Source organism: Protopterus annectens, chromosome 1.part0 (assembly GCF_019279795.1).
Source record: "Protopterus annectens isolate FY-2018-M chromosome 1.part0, PAN1.0, whole genome shotgun sequence".
Lineage (NCBI taxonomy): Eukaryota > Metazoa > Chordata > Ceratodontiformes > Protopteridae > Protopterus > Protopterus annectens.
Window position 1 is genome coordinate 1265443698 of NC_056725.1, and position 15925 is coordinate 1265459622.

A 15925-nucleotide genomic window follows, 5' to 3' on the forward strand; every position below is an offset into this window, starting at 1 on the left:
GCCAGCACCTGCAATGAGTAAAACATTGTAGAAAATAATTTAGACATTATAATGCCAGTATTGTATTCCATGCTGGTTGCTGAGGATATGTCATCCACTCATTTTACTCAGACTGTGGTAAGCAAGTTGACAGGGTTTCTAGAAGGCACTGACATGTAATGTTCATCACCAGTTAGATATGAGTGCCCTAATTCAAATGTAAAGATCACATACAAAATGAGACATTTCCAAAAGTCCAACTGTAACTATAAAAGCAATTAATTGTATATTAAAAACCAGAAGGCAGAACAACACATCAGTTCTGCATAGTCTTACAGTACAATAATACAGTACAATATGGTATAAGACTTGGGCATGTCTATTACATTCTTAAACAAATAATGACTGTACTTTATATTAGATGATCATCTGTTCCACTCGCCTTCCACTCTTTTGGGGAATTAATTTATCATCCTGCTGTTACTCTTAAACATTCTTGAAATTTCATGACAATGTTTTACTTTTTTGTTAGCATCAGACATTCCCATAAGAAAAGGTCATCTGTAGCCTTCTACGTTTCCATAAGAAAAGGTCATTTATAACCGTGCAATCCAGAATAAGATTGCCACATTTATACTGTACACCATTCAGCATAAATTTAACTAGCTACCTGTATATTCTTAATAATACTTAAAAAATCCTTAATAAAAGGCTGGGTACAGGAGTAGGAGGAGGAGGCAACATGATTTTACACAAACCTTCTCTACAACCATACCCACACACAAGAACAAGTCTCCAATTTTTAGGACATGAACTTAACTGGGGAGTTATAAAAATCCTACAAATCAAATACTCAAACCTCTGTAAAGCAGCAGCCCACGTCTTTTTTTCCTACCTCCCAAACAAAAGCACAACGCCTAATCTGTTCCATCATGAACTCCATCCTACCAATAAAAAAAATCACAATGGGGGATTTCAACTTAAATCTCCTCCCTAACAGAGACCAGTACATGTACGAGTGGATAGTAGACCTAAGTCTAGCCCAAGCAGTAGCTGAAGCCACAAGGCCCAATTTCAAACCAATAATCTCTCTCTCTCTCTCTTAAACCTACTAATCACTAACATTCCACATAAAGGAACAAATTCTACAGTTCCCCCTCACTTCCCTATAGTCCTTACACTTCAAAATCATCAACCTAACACCCCGCTTGCTTAATATCCTTTAGACCCAAAACCAGAAGTAACGTTATAAAACTGCAAGCTTCACTTTCACAACACAACTGGCTACCAGTCTTTTGCATATAAAATAAATGAATTAACCAGAAATACCATAATGGCTGCACTCTTAGCCCCACAGATCAAGTTCTTCCACCTTAAATCCTAGCTTTGTAACTCAAACTAAAGCAGTTGTCTAAGTAAGGCAGTCAAAGCACTGCTAAATGTAGGAGATGAAGCACTGAAATCATGGAAACAGTACAACACTATAGAAACATGAGAAGCATTTGTTAATCTTTGTCACATAGTCAAAAAAGGCAGTAGTTGTCACATAGATACATATTGTACCTACAAAATCATCACACGTTGCATCTTTTGTTTCTTAGTGTATGAGAACTAGTGACTGCTGCTGTACTTATTAGCAACGTTACATATATTTCAGATTGTAACTAGTACTTGTATTCTTGTAAACCAGCTAAATATTTTACATGTAATAATAACTTAGTACCACATATTTATTTAAATAAAGCCTTAACTGCATAATGGAGCAACCCATGACAGTTAATCTTCGAAATCTGCCAGCCAACCTTAGCATGGAGTACTTCAGAAATGGAATGAAGATAATTATATTATAACAATAACATTCACATCTTCCAGAAATTAACGTGACACCATCAAGGGTAAAGCCCTACCAGGTACAAAGGGCTTAACCCCTCAAGACTACCAGCTTTCAAATATTATATCTAAAGTTAGGCTGAGTTTAAAATATCATAGACATTCCAGAAACTGAAGACACAGTTTAAAGCATTGAAAGCAGTATTCAAAACTGGAGTGAGACAATCCCAGCACATCCTGATCAAAGATTCAAAAATTCAGAGAAACTTTATTGTCATTTAGGACCACACAAGTGCAGTCTAATTTAAATTACAAATGTCAGCTCATGAGAGAAATGCTGTGCAAATAATGTAGATACAGCGGTATCAAAGAATAACACAAGAAAGAAAATAACAACACGTATAACATGCAAGAGGTAGTTCACATTATATAAACACATTCAATACCCATTATCCAGTGATAAATAATAAATAAATACCCATCACCAGAATGCATAAAAATTAAAAGCAGACTAAAGCACCTATAACCAGCATTTTGATATATGAATAGGTTTAAATACAAATTATTTAGCAGCCAGTTACCCTCAAACATGCGGTGCCCTGCTGGAGAGAGGCAGCCCCCTTCTATCCATGCTCCAACCCCGGTGACAAGTGTCACTCCTCACTGACCCTGCAGCTGGCTATTCCTGGCCAGCTAGAAATCTGCACCACTGCGGTATCATTATATTTAGGTGGGGTTCTTACTTAGAGGCATTCAGTCATAATCCCACATATGGTAGCTTTACACCATTGTCTCCTTGGCCAAGCACATACACAAAATATCTGAGCCAATTTTAATGCATAAAAAATACTGAGCAGGATTACTATCGCAACAACACATCATCAGTAGGGTAAAACTAACCTGTCTCACAATGGTCTAAACCCAGCTCATGTTCCCTACTAAAGGGTGAACAATGCAACACTTGGTGAGTTCTGCTTCACAATGATAGGAAAAGCTGACAGTGAAAGATCAAAAAGCAATGTTGCTATGAATGCTTTTACTTGCTGGTGAGATTGGTATGGCAGTTCTGGTATTTTACATACCTGTTTGCCATCATGTAGCGTATGACCTTTGATTATCTGGCCTTAAACAATGCATTTCCATTTACCAGCATGATTTATATAATAAGTAGGTCACAGAAAAATAATTGTTGCATGTGAGGAACTAGACAACTTGGAACAGCCATTTTGTCAAACTGTCTGCTTACAGAAAAACCAGTAGGTCAAATATAGTTGTTCAGTAATGTATCTTCCTCTAATAAGTACATTTTCTGTGCTATTGCTAAACTGAATGAAAAACTTTTTGTATGTCAAGTGATCCCCATCTCACATGGTCCTGGATTTAAGCATATTAAAAAATATACTTCCTTAAACATCCAGACATCTGGTTTCTTCAAGGCAACATGACATGCAATGAAACAACCACAATGATACATACATAGTGTAAAGTTTGAAAACATGGATACATGCTATAACAATGTACATTCAGGTGTAGGCAGCTCAAAAATGATACAAGGCCATCAGAACAGAACATACTGTGTGAAAAATGTGCCATCATATCCAAGTAGACCTAGACTTAGATAGCTTCATAAGACATACTGCACAAGTGGGCCATCATGGAAAGATATTCAAAATAAACTACATCTGTTAGGGGTCTCATGCTTTGAAAAGTGTTTTACTAAGATTTTTAATCAAACATTTATGAATAATTATGAACTCGTGCTGCAAAAAATATTCTAGATAGTCAGCCTATAAAATACAAGTTATTATCATTATCTCCACAGTACAGAATTGACTATTAAGCGCATTGTCCCGTTACGTAAAGTATGTAAGTCGTATGTGAGCTTTATTTTTCTGTGACAATTATTACTGTTATTTTATTTTATTTATTTATTTATGTATTTATTTATTTTTGCTTTTTCCTATAGTCATTTTCAAGTTACTAGGAGTATGCATACTTGCTTAAAAATTAAGTCGACTTGTGGGGGGCTCCTGAGTTGAATTTGCATGCCCTGCCTGTGTCAGTGAGTCTTCTGTTGGGAGGGTCTGCACTTGCCTCCCATATCCCAAAAACATGCTGATAAGTTACTTTTCAGTCCTATTGATTTCTATATAGATGTGTATTTGTGTGTGTGCGTGTGTACATGTGCGTGCATGCATGTGCGTGCGTGCATGCGTGTGTATCCTACTTAAGGGAGGAGAGGCTGCAAATAGTCTGTGGTTAGGTTCAAATGGGCTTAAAAAAGAAAAAGTAAGGAGTGGGAAAGAGAAGATGCTTGGACAGGAGGGTGTAAGTTAGAGAAGGAATTGAACAAATGTGGTAATATGGGGCAGCAAGCATACATTCCTATATGAACATTTTTTAAAGCCCACAACTGACAGTTAAAGGTTTTCACCTCAAAGGGAGGAGATAGAAACAGAAAAAGAAGGAGAAGGTATGAACATATACTGAGACATCAGTGAGATAGTTGGCCAAGGAAGGGCATTTTGAAGGCCATAGTAGAGGAAATAGTTCCTGTATAATGGTATTTTTTCATAAACATTTGATCATTGACCAAATAGGGAATTTCAAGTGTGAAAGTGTGGAAGTATTGCTGAAAGCCATGTGATAAAAGTGCCACGATGTTGTCCACTAGAAAGCTTCCTTGGTGGCAGCAGATTTGAGTACCGATTGTAATAAGGAGAGACTAAGGCTTGAAGGAGGATAGGAAGCATAGAGAGTGAGTAGAAATTGGAAGAGATGGGAAACAGAAGGGGTGGGGTGTCTTGATGCAGAACCAATGATAGCAAGGGGTAAGGAAAATGGAGGAACTAGAATAGTGTAGTAGCTGAGAGAAAAACAAAGGAGAGAGTATAGAAACTGCACCTTGACAGGAGGGAGACTGTAATATAGGAGGGTTACTGTTCAACCAGACTTGGAGTGTATTGGTGGAATCCATATGGGAGCTTAAAATAACAGGAAAACTATTATGTAGACACCAGAAAACAGCTCCACAGAAGTAGAAATCCAAGCTCAGTGTACATAGCACATCATTCAGCTTTTGGGTACTTTAGTGTAAGGGTACTGACTTCTAGATCTATAGATTCTGTCAGTATACAACCCAGAATAATACCTATAAGGGATAACATTGGTAGTGTCTATTATAAAATTTGGAATAGTTTGGGAGATAGCTTGATTAGTAACTAGTTTCCATTTTTGATTTCTAATACTATTCAGATATGTATTTTCCTTTTTTATCAATTTACAATAAAATGGAGAGATTATATGTCTCGCACCTTGAATTGCATACCGTTGTCTGTATAACACAGTCCTGTTACTTTCTTCATTAAGAACTGAAAGGATTTCATCTATTAAAATATTATCTATTAAATTAAAAACGTATTACAGTCATTCCATTTCATCTTTTCTTTTCTTTTTTTTTTCCATTGTATAAAACAATTTTATGTTTACCTTTATACAGAATCCACTAATATGTCCAGCTATTACAAAATGGAATTAATGTACATTGCTGTTTCCAGAAAGGAAAGAATAACCTCTATCTTCATTCTTCTGGATCTAAAACCCAACCATTTAATTAACACCCTTTACTTCCTTTATATACTCACTATTAACTCCTAACTCAAATTGAAGTTCATTATGATTTGTAAACTGCAAAGCCAAATTAACACAATTAACAAATTGAAGAATTTCAAAATAAGCAAAATAAGCTATTTCCTTTGCCAACATACATCTGTTATAAGCAGTTCCCATACCTGGATCTAATTTAAGTATGGCATATTTAAGGACTTCTCTAAATTAATGACATTTTTTTCATTAACTTTGCCATTATTTTTCTGAAATGACAATTCAGATCTCCCATTATGATAATAGCAATATTTTCTGTAACATAAACCTTTAAGGTTTAAAAGCATCTTCCATATCTTTCACAACTAAAGGAGTGTAGATGTATATAATATGTATAACACCTATGAGTGTTCTCAAAACTGAGATAAGAAGTCTACCTGGTATACTTAGAATTAGCTCCAACAAATGTAAATGTAATTTGTACAATACTGCTATACCACAACACAAATCATTTCCAAAACTCCATAACATTTTATGCCCCATATTCTACTTGTTTTTACTATATGTAAATTAATTTTTGAATATCCACCAAGCTAGTGATCTTAGCAATGACATTTTACAAATTTCTATTACAGTAAGCTTGCATTTTTATACTATTAATAGTAAACATAAAATGTACTTCCCTTTAGCACTGTGTTTCAATTTTCTTTTCCCAATCCTTCTTCCAGTTGAATTTCGTTTCTCATCATTTCTCTCACATATTCATCATCCCCTCACTACCATGCATCTCTTTTCACCATCATCATCATCATCTGATTCTACTACGCTCTGTTCTGCTTCTCCTCCTTCTTTGTGAACAGTTTCATTATTCACTAACAATATATCCGTCTGAAGGACATCTGTTTGTACAGGGTTTTCTATATTTAATTTATGTAGTTCTGTCTCTTTTAACTGTAGACAATCAATCCACAAATGTACTAAAGTTTTACATTTTCTTAAAAAAAACTCACAGACTTTTGCATTATGTTCTCTCTCCCCACATTGTGGACATATTCTTTTATCACAACATTGAATCAAATTTTGATTGGATCTACAAAAACAAGAAAACATGTTTTGGATTGCATCTTTACATAAGACATGCTTTGTAACCATTGATATTCAGAACATTAGGAATATGCTGCAACTTTTCATTTCCACTGTTTAGTGAAGCATTATTTCCAGTCAACCCATACCAAACATTGCATTTATTATGCAATGTTTTAATATCATGTACATTTTTTTTTTGCAATTCAATGTAAAAATGTTTAATCTCATCACTGCTAATTTTCAGCAATTCTAAATTGCAGTATTATATGTCTTTTGATATAATACCTAAGCCATCAATAGTATACAATTTTCACACAGAACAGAAGTATTTACTGTCACATAAATGCAGAAAGGTTTTAGCTGTAGATGCAGTTTCAAAAGTTAAATCACAAAACAGTATTTTCCTTCCTCATTTCTGATCCATTTCTGATACAGTAATATCTAATGGCATTACTTACTTGTCCAATACCTAATATCTATTTTTTTTCTTTTGAAGTAATCCAAACTCATGTCATTTTTTTCACATGAATAATCTCAGGTAAATGTTGTTATGTTGTCCACTTAAAACTTTGGGCCTATGACTATGAGGCACTCTTATTTTGTGATAGTCTTTCCCACCACATTCTCTTCCTCAGGTTTCCCAACTGAACCTATCAATATGAGTTGACCTTTATCCACTTACTACATCATGTCCTTCCTAAATCTTCCTGCTTCCTGAATACACAGGTGATCCATAACCTGACTCAAGGATACTGTGTTAATATCAGAAGATTCAGTGACGTTTGTCATCTCTTCTAACTTGCCAACTGTCAGTCTTCCATCTACACTTTTAACAACAGTAATATCTTGAGATGTACTTGCATTCTTTGAAAAATGCAATATTACTGACTCCATATTCTCCACTCCAAGCCAAGACCACCCTACAGCCCATCATGGCTGCAAACTGGAAATGGAAAAGAGCAGTAGAATTTCTCCAATACCCTGGCCAAGATTCTCATAACCAGTTTAGAAAATACATCTGATCTCCCCTAAATACAGGCCATAGGCCTATGAGAACTAGCCCAATCAATAAAATGTAAATAAAATAATGTTCGAGCTATTGCTCTAGTCCACAGGTTGTAAAATAGGTATGTTATAGGTTCATAGATCAGTACTAGGCTAACTGCCCTTGTGGGCCATTTTAAGCCTAGCCAATTACCCCATGTGAGAGTCAAACCCTGCACCTTGTGTTTGTAAGGCAAACACCATAACCATTATGCCAACCTCCCTAGTTCTCTACTCTAGTAGAACTTAATATGCTAAATAAACTAGGTAGGTCCCTTTAAAGCATTGCTTGTATGTGTATTCTATGTCTTAAAACTCAAATAAAATCAAACAGGAAAAAGCAAAACTGTATCGTATATTAATATGTGTTTTTTATGTAGTAGAATTTCTCCTCCCCGTTATTATTATACAAATGAATAACCATACTGAGAAAAGAGCACAGACCCTGAATACATGGAAGCACGTTAACTTTGCCAATTAAGTTATGTATAGATAGAGATGGGTTCAAAATAGAGTTATTTTATTATTTTACATAGTTGACTGAAGCGCCATCAGCATCTCAGTTCATTCCTAGGAAAGGATTTTAAGAGCTTGATGGAGTTACATGATTAAAGCATAAAGTGATTAAGAGGCAACATGTCTTATATTTAATGACTGCAATTCAAAGTAAAATGATTCCTCTTACAGAACAATATTACTTTTTTTTCCTGTGCTCTATTTTTTCCTTGCACACTGAATCATTAATGATGTTAGACTGAAGAAACATATCAGCTGTCATCTATAATGCTTCTGTATCAGAAGAATCATGAACGGACAAGATTAACATGAGTAATAGCTTGAGGTCTGTGAGGCTTGACATGTTGGAGAGGGACAGATAAACTATAAACTTGACATTTCATTTGCTGCACTTTGCAAGATGAAAATTCATCACTCTGTAGCAGTTAAAATCTTAACTTTTCAACAGTACGACATTCTGTAAAGTGCAGAATACTTATCTTTGCCACATACTTGGAATCTTTTATAAACTATACAATAGCACAGGAGTGTATTGTTCACTTGTTGACTGAGATACAAAAAGGAAAGATGATTAATTCCTGGTATCTGTTAATGTACTTTCTTCTATTTCACTCCAAAAGATTTTCTACTCTTTATTCTAAAGATGCTAGTAACATTTTTTCACCTCCTTTCATTACATCCCTACCACCACCACTACATTAGCAGTCATTATTTGCCACTAATTTTAACTTCCCTGGCAACAAAAAAAAAAGTTATTACTCTGTGATGATTTAGTTTAATGTATTTTCTTTGTTGTTTGAGTTGTCTTGTATGCATATACTAGCAATGATTTTTTTTGTTTGCCAATGCTGTTTTGGAACAAGGTTGCTCTATAGTATATCTTAAGCCTCTTTGTCACAAATTGTTAGTTTAGCACAGGGCTGAACTATAGAAACTTGCAGCAAATTCTCATTATTTGTAATACAAAGACAAATGTAGAGATAAAAGGAGGGTTTCTAGAAATAACAGCTGTTTAATATAAGATACAAAGCAGTGGTATATCTTTCACACCAGCAGACAGTTGATAAACAGTTTACAGACCTTTCAGTATAAGTTAGGATTTGTAAATACAGAAAGTGGCTAGCATGCAAAATGGAATATGCAGCTTTGTGTATAGTGCAAGGTGGTCCTGAGTCATAATCCCTACAGTGTGTTTTCACAGCTGCCTGTGAATGTGGTAATGAAGCCTTTTAGCATCTGGATATACTGCTTCGGAAGAAAAGCTGTGTGATACAGTGACTCACATATTACTGTACTATGCAACATCTGTGCAGAGCATTGCACAAAATTTGTAAGTGCGCATGACAGTTTAGGAACTTCTACTGAAGCATTTTAATTGTGAGAATATGCATCCATGGGAGTGGTACAATGCAAACTGTGTGTGTGTGTGTGTGTGTGTGTGTGTGTGTGTGTGTGTGTGTGTGTGTGTGTGTGTGTGTGTGTGTGTCTGTCTGTGTGTGTGTGTGTCTGTGCATGTGCACCCATATGTGTATCTGCCATAAGTGGAGTCCCTAAGTGTATAAGCATGAATGCACTACTTGTTTCAACTGCTCAACTGAGAAATTCTTGGTAATACTAATTTTGTTTTAATGTGATACAGTGATGTGCGATTTTGCATGCCTATGAATCACATTAAATCTTACAATTAATCTAAAAATAATTAATCTAATAATTAATTGATCATTGCTGCCTTCTCTCTCTCTATCTCTGTCTCTAGCAAGGTATAAAGGAGTTACAGGGTTCACTGCAAACCTCCCCAAAGCATACACACAGCAGGCTCATCCAATAGGCAGTCTGAGTCAACTCAATACAGCCACCACTTATTTAGGACAAACTGTGTGCCACCTCTTCTCTTGTGCATTAAGTTCACTTGAAATATCCCTAAAGTATACACACACCAGGCTCATCCACTAGGCAGTCTGAGTCCACTCAATCCACCCACCATTTATTTAGGCAAAATGTGTACCAACTCTGACCTTCTACTTTAAGTAAGTGTTAGGGGCATCCAGTCTTCTATCTGTGTTTTCATTGCTTCAGTGTCCTAGTTTGTAAGGGGTTCCTATTATTTTAGTGAACGCAATGAATTGCGAACACTGTTTAGTTGAACGTCATTACGCGAAATGGCAAAATACCGAAAGCACGGAACAGAGATTTTTTTCTTAGGGAAAAAAATCACTGGGCCGTTTTTGGGACTTTGCCATTTCTTCCACTCTGCTGCGATCTTGGAGTTGGTATATTTAAGTAGGGGGGTGGGGGGTGAAGCCCCCCCCCCCATTTTATTTTGTGTTTTGATTTTTTTTTTTTTTTTGTATTTTTTTTTTTTTTTTTAATGGATTAGTGATTTTTTTTCCCTGGGAAAAAAAAATCACTGATCCATGTGTTCAACATTTTGGATTTTTGAGGATTGTGGGTCATTTATATAGTGTTTGCAATTCGTTGCATTCACTTATATAATATAGACCCTTTCTAAGCAGTAGCCTTATAGTCTGTAAACCCTCCTCCACTGAAGTCCTGGTGATGAGCTTTTACTCTCTACTTCCTAACAGACACTGACATTTACACATATTGCTCTTCCTCAAACTGTTGCTTTCTCTTGTATTTTCTTCACTTCTTCTAGACTTGCTATTCCCATTATTTATGTTCTCCTGTCTTTCTTTAGTGGAACTGCATGCCTTCATGGAAGTCATCCTTGGTCTCCCCCCTTCCTTTTTTATTTCTCCATGCCTGACACAGTTATTAAATCACTTTAAGCTCTGAGCTAGTATTTGTGTACAGTCAGCACTGAGTCAATGCACTTAACTGTCTCTTTAATGTGTTTTTATTTTGCTATAAAAGTGTCCCTGCAAGTAAGTAGATATGTATGTAACAATGAAGTCTGCAGTTTGACTACTAGTCTATGGTATATATTTTATGTAAAGTATAAATATTATGGCAACCTAAAACAAATAACTTTATCCACTACAATAGCTCCATTTTCTTAGATCATTGCATTTCCACTGGTACTTTCTCCTTTAGCTGTGGTCAGTTAATTGTTTTTAGCAGTCTACTGTCTCCTTTCCTTAAGTTTATTTCTCTTCTTATGTAACCACTTTGAGTTCTGAGCCAGTAATTTTCCACAGCTGCAGTATTGCATTCTGACTTACTTTTTCTCATTGTTTTGCTGATCTGTGGGAGTTGGGGTGGCCTTTGGACTTTGCATTACAAAGTCCACAGAAACCTCTTTACATTATACAGCCCGATTCTATAAGCGACCCACACGTATACAATGGAACGCTCCTCATCTAATTAGGCAACATAAATACAGAAAATGCTGTAGTCTTGCTAACTTTAACCCTGATGAGTTCAACAATAGACTCTCCAGCATAAACTGGTCCCTTCTCTTTAACCTACCACTTGAAGAAACTGTTCTTAAATTTAACTCCATCTTTCTAGACATTCTGATGTCCCTTGCTCCCCTTACAAAAATCAGAGTGAAATCTCTCTTTGCCCCTTGGCTTTCTTACTTTATTCACTCCCTAATGCACAAGATGGATATTGCATGGAAGAACTGGCTAAAAACAAAATCCCGCATTCACCACCAATCCTATAAAGAACTCCACCTCACTAAAAACAAATCAATAATGATAAAAAATAAAATTCTACCTAAAGCCTCAATCAGACCACCAAAACAATCCTAAAAAATTCTGGAACACCATTAACAAGATTCTTCACCCATGTTGTCCCAGTATACCAAAACCTTGCCCTTACAATTTTCCTCTAGAATCTGCCACAACACTCAACTCTTATTTTATTGACTCCATTAAATAACTAACACAGAACAGTCACACTTTCAATCCCGCTATTCCTTTCTCTCCTTCAGATCACATATCTACCTTCTCACGCAGACATGTCCCCACTGCCTACATAAAATCACTACTAAAAAAACTGAAATCCTGCTCTCCCTCAGCAGATAAACTACAACTACCACCAGTCTTCCCAAAGCTATCTGCAAGCTCTATAGCCTTTCCCATATTTATTCTTATCAACAGATCTATCCAAGAATCTACTGACCCCTCTATCTGGAAAATATTATACACTATACCTGTCTACAAAGGAGGATACTCCACTGAACTTTCAAACTACAGGTCCAAATGTGTACACAAACACTCCTTGATTATCATCTATAAGTAAATCTACTCTCTCCTACCCAACATGGCTTCTGCTCTGACCATAGCACTACTTCTACTCAAATCTCTTTCACTCATGCCGTCTCTCAAGCCAGAGACAATAAACTAGTATCCAGCCTGTTCCTAGACTTCTCTAAAGCACTTGATACTGTCTCACACCCCCAGGCTTCTTAGTAAAATATCTGATCTTGGTCTCTCCAATCCAACACTCAAATGGATCTCAAGCCATCTTACCAACAGACAGCAGTCTGGCAAGTGGCTGTCTTCCTTCTCCCACTTCCTTCTTGTTAATACTGGTGCATATCAAGGATCCATTCTTGAATCACTACTATTTAACATCTTTACTAATTGTCTACATACTGCCTCTTCTCAGTCCTCTCTTATTCAATATGTAGACAACTCCACTATCACCTGCACTTTTGACAATCTCTTGCACACACCTCCTCATTATAACTCAAAACTCATTCAACTCTGTTGAAAGGTGGTTAACTGACAATCAACTTGTACTCAATACTAAAAAAAACTAAACTTCTCTTAATTTACCTCAAATCTGTCTCTCTCTCATCTTAAAACTTCATTCACTATCTCATCTCCTGACAACACCGTAACAAACTAAGAAAGGCATACAAAGCTCTTGGGCATTATCATCAATGATCAACTAAAATTCAATCTACATGTCCAGAAATGCATTAAGAAAAACACCAAAAACTAGGCTTACTCTATAGAAACAAAAAATCCCTCACCATGGACTCTAGACTCTCTCTTGCCTATGCCTACCTTCTTCCCAGTCTGCTTTATGCCTCTCCAATCCTAACCAACCTACAATCCTCTCTAAAGTCTAAACTCAAACTCTCTTACAATAAAGTGACTAGGTTCACAGCAAATCAACCTTACAATTCTCATCATTGCCTTGTGCGCAGATCCCTAAACTGGCCTGAACTCCCACATCAGTTCCTTCTAGCTCCACTGCTCCTTACTCCCTTCATTATTAACAAACCTAGCTACTGCCCTGCCATCTCATTCCTCATCTCCTTCTATACTCCCAACTGCTCTCTCTGAAGCTCTGACCAGTGCCTCTTGAAATTCTACAAGCCCAAAAGAAAAATTGGCCAACGCCTGTACAGCTACTCTGTTGCCTTGGCCTGGAACAAACTTCCTCTAACCATTAGAACTATATCCAATATCCACAACTTCAAAAAGGCATTAAAAGAGATGCTACTGAATTCATGGCTGCGCTCTTGCCAAAACCCAACATAACTGGATTACTGTTCCTCCTTGTACCTAGCTCTTTGTTTCTTCAACTATTTACTCTGTAGTATTTTATCTCAGCATATTATTATATTCTACACTGTATATTAGATTTTTTTATGTAGCAAAATCTACTACTGTACTTAATTGCTTGCAGATTGATTAATTCTGTACAGTATTTTGAGATTTTTTTATGTATGTATAGTTACTCCTTTATTTAGTGGCTGTCATGTACTTGGAAGTTTTCTGTACTTTGTGTTACTTTCACTTTAATAATGTTTCTGTCTGGAGCTTTTCTCCCTGGGCTTCCACTGAAAAAAGTGCACATGCTCAGTCAGACACACCTAGTTAAACAAATGTCAAAATAAATAAATAAATAATAAATACAGTTGTTCAGACAGTCAAGTGCAGTTTTCACTGTTATCTCCATTAGTCAGGTCAAGGTGATAGTAGACTAACCCTCCTACTAAAACTGTGTCCTAGAACATAGGTTCATAGGTGTGTACTAGGCTAATGGCCCTGGAGCCTTTACAAGACGACTTAGTCCATAGAAGTGCCCTGTCATTGTGACACCCGACGTTAGTTCCCAGTGCCTCTATCAAGTAGAGCCACTGGAGTGATCCCCGGGGTGAACTTTCTATTACCCATCCACTCATCAAGATTTCTCTTGAAGAGGGACAGCGAGGTGCTCTGCTTGACATGTATGGGAAGTTTATTCCAGAGCATGGGCAGTCTCTGAGTGAGGAACCTGTCCCTCCAGCATGTTCTGTTGATTGTGGTATTGAGGTTGAGGTCTCTGGAGCATGTGGTGTGGAGGGATTGGGATTCCTTTAGATGTAGCATTCCTAACAGAGCTGGGTCAGACATAGCTTTGTAAGGTATCAGTGATTGCCTCTAAGTAGGCTATATAAGACAGAGAATAGCTGGAGTGTTTTGAGTTTGTCAGTGTAGGACATGTGTTTAATGCCTAGGATCCTCTTCATGAAGTAGTTCTGTGGCCTCTCCAGCTGTTGCAGGTGTCTAGTGAGGTGCATGCCAAATGGGGCATTATACTCGATGATTGGTCTAATGAGAGAAAAGTAGAGAGAGATGATGGCCTCTTTCTTCTTGGATGCAAAACCCTTAGTAATGAGATGTGCCACATAGAAGAACTTTCTGACCACAGTGGCAATGTGGTGGTCAAAGGTCAAAGGAGAGGTTTCTGGCAACCTGCATCCCCAGATCTCTTATAATGTCTTCAGTGTTCAGTGGGCTCCCAATGATGTGGTAATTAGTGGGAACTGAGTTTTTACCAAAGGGGATGACAATGCATCTTTTTGGTGTTAAGTTTAAGACCATGGTTTTGACGCCAGTTATTGGTCTCAGTGAGGCCTTTCTGTAGGATACCTGCATCACTTGGGGAGTTAATAATGGCTCCCATTTTGCAGTCATCTACAAACTTGGTCAGCCAGAGTCCCTTTGTGTTGGTCTGGACTTCTGAGAAGTAGATTCTGAACAGGAGAGCACCCGGAATGGATCCCTGTGGGACTCCACTTATGACTGGTCAGCAGTCTGACTTGGAGTCCGCTACTTTCACACTGTGTGTTCTATCTGTGAGGCAATTTGCAACCCACCTAGTGATATAGGGGTTGATGCCTAGTTTGGTGAGTTTATCAATAATTCCTGAGTAAGGAATTGTATCAAAGACCTTGGGAAGATTGAGGTAGGCTGTATGCACTGCCTTACCTTCATCCACAGCCCTGGTGACTGACTCAAAGATGTCAACCAGGTTGAGCAGGCATGATCTCCCTTTCACAAAGCCAAATTGCGTAGGGTCTAGAGTTTGGAGATTTCCTGTATCTTTGTTAACCAGTTCCATGATGATGCACTCCATAGCTTTACATATCATACTCATCAGGCTAATGGGGCGATAATTCCCAGGATCTGTAGTTGCTCCCCCTTTATGGAGAGGTATGACTGTAGTAGTGCGCCATTCAGTAGTGACAAAGCCTGAGGTGAGGCTGCGACTGAACAGGGCACACAGATGTGGTGCCAGTTTGCTTTGTAGTTCATGTAGAACACAGCCAGGGATATTATCAGGTCCCATGGAAGCTGTATTCTTGGCCTTGGACAATGCAGCTTTAACCTGTGGTGCAGTAATGCTGGGTGCCTGGCATTCTTCTGGTATTGTGATTGATCCTTTGGAGGGGAGAAAGGGATAAAGTTGGCACTGAATTTGTCGGCCAGTATGTTGACAATATCTGTTAGCTCAGTATAGGAGGTATCATTGTGCAGTAACTCAGAGAAAACCTGGGTATTGCCGTTGAGGTTCTTGATATAACTATAGAAGGCTTTGTGATTGCTTTTAGTATCTGCTGGAATTCTGCCTTCATAGCTGGCTCTGGAGGATTTGATGAGGGATCTCATTTTTTTGT

The 15925-nt window shown here is 37.3% G+C and overlaps 1 protein-coding gene across 1 annotated transcript in view; it reads left to right on the forward strand.

Moving 5' to 3' along the window:
* Positions 1-15925, forward strand: part of MRAP2 (melanocortin 2 receptor accessory protein 2) — a 1283298-nt gene that overhangs the window by 202464 nt on the left and 1064909 nt on the right. The gene's annotated exons all lie outside the window — the stretch shown is intronic.